General features: G+C 36.0%; 1 pseudogene; it reads right to left on the bottom strand.

The window, feature by feature from the left end:
* Positions 1-304: 304 nt before the first annotated feature.
* Positions 305-1,057, bottom strand: LOC125220647 (secreted RxLR effector protein 161 pseudogene; annotated as a pseudogene).
* Between the last annotated feature and the right edge of the window lie 976 nt (positions 1,058-2,033).

The raw sequence follows: 2,033 nt of genomic DNA, 5'->3' as shown, positions 1-2,033 counted from the left end.
TTCTTATAGCAAACTTAACTCTCTTATAGTATTTGTGTACACGATCTCATAATTAATTTACAACATGGTTAGTGCCTTTATATAGGCAAGTTAGTCGGTTTGTGTTCACCGACTTACAAAGCTAGAGAATTCTAGCTAATGATTCTAGGCTATTCTAATATTATTCTAATGCATACTACATTTTTAATATTAAATCCATTTTTACAAATTGTCTAGGCCATTCGAGATTCTTCTTCAAGGCACCGCCTATGGGGATATTTTCTAACATTATAAAAATCAAGTTTATATATTCCAACACCCCCTCTTAAACTTGATTTGTCATACCGAGCAATGTCCTGATTTTGATAAAGTCTTCGTACTTGAGGGGCTTTGTGAAGATATCGGCAACTTGATCTTGTGATTTCACATACTCGACTTGAATCTCCCGACTCGCAACACATTCTCTGATGTAGTGGAAATGAGTATCGATGTGCTTGCTCCGGTTGTGAAATACTGGATTTTTGGATAGCGCAATCGCCGACTTGTTATCCACACAAATAGTTGTTGGCTCCTTTTGTGGCCACCCGAGCTCCGATAATAAACTCCTGAGCCAAATTGCATGACAGACACTAAAGGTGGCAGCCATATATTCGGCTTCGCAGGTTGATAAAGTGACAATGGGCTGCTTCTTAGACATCCAAGTGAAAGCAGTGTCTCCCATGTAGAACACATAACCACTCGTACTCTTTCGGTCATCATTGTCTCCAGCCCAATCACTATCGCTGTAGCCAACAAGCTTGTAATAATTAGTGTGTGAATAAAATAGGCCATAGTCAATCGTACCTTTAAGATATCGGAGTATCCTCTTTGCTTCCTTGAAGTGGGTAGTGGTTGGATTCTCCATGTAGCGACTTACGAACCCAGTAGCGTACAATATATCTGGTCTTGTGCAAGTTATGTATCGTAGGCTTCCAACCAAGCTCTTGTATAGTGTCGGATCCACCTTTTCGCCTTTATCATTCTTTGATAGCTTGACCCCGCACTCCACCGGTGTATTGATTGGTTTGCAATCCTCCATTTTGAATTTCTTCAGGATCTCTTTTGCTAGTGTTCTTGTGTGATGAATATTCCAGCTTCTCGTTGCTTTACCTCCACTCCGAGGTAGTATGCCATCAGCCCGATGTCTGTCATCTCAAATTCCTTAGTCATGGCCTTCTTAAATTCCTCGAACATGCTTGGATTGTTTCCTGTGAAAATGAGATCATCCACATACAAGCACACTATCAACTTATTCATAATATATTAATATATTTACACGATTTATTCCTTAAATTTGCAGATTTTACAAAAAAATATTATTTCCAGCCAAGTTCATGTTTTCCATTTTATTTGGCGATTAAATGCACATTCATCATTATTCATTAATCTTTCTGCATTCTGTCTCCCTAAACTATTATTTATGGTTTCATGTGGATGTACTATTATTTATTATATTACTAAGTGTTCTCATGTATCAAAAAGTAATTTTATTAAATATCAATAATTTTGTTTCGACACTCGAACGGCTGTTTCCAGTGTGTGAAAATCAAAGTTATATTAAGATTTTATTTATCTTATTTTAATAAAAAATAACTTAAATAGAAAAGCTTACTTGATCTTGTCATTCAAATAAATTAAAAATAAAAAGTTTAATATTCATTTGTAAAATACTGATAATGAAATTAACCCTAAGTTTCCTATATATATATATAGTGAGTGAGACAATACTGATTTAAGAGTTTAACTCAGCCACAGTCCACGTAGACATGGCGGTAGCCTCCTCTTCACTGGCTTCTCCGGCAACCCCAATCAATCACACATCCGCTGTAAGCCATTTCTCAATACTTTAATGATTTCTATAATGAAATCTAATTCTAGATTTGAATTAATTCGACTATAGCATTTATACTATAAGTGGAGATAAAATCACCAACCTCCATCCATACTTTCTTCATTTGATGTAGAGGTTGAAATCCACCATTTGATGTTTGTCCTTTCGTTCACTGGATTCTCCA

Source organism: Salvia hispanica, chromosome 1 (assembly GCF_029641045.1).
Source record: "Salvia hispanica isolate PSC_SH4W2 chromosome 1, Shi_PSC_v1, whole genome shotgun sequence".
Lineage (NCBI taxonomy): Eukaryota > Viridiplantae > Streptophyta > Magnoliopsida > Lamiales > Lamiaceae > Salvia > Salvia hispanica.
Note: the sequence above shows the minus strand (reverse complement) of the source record. Positions and strands in the feature narration are given on the sequence as shown.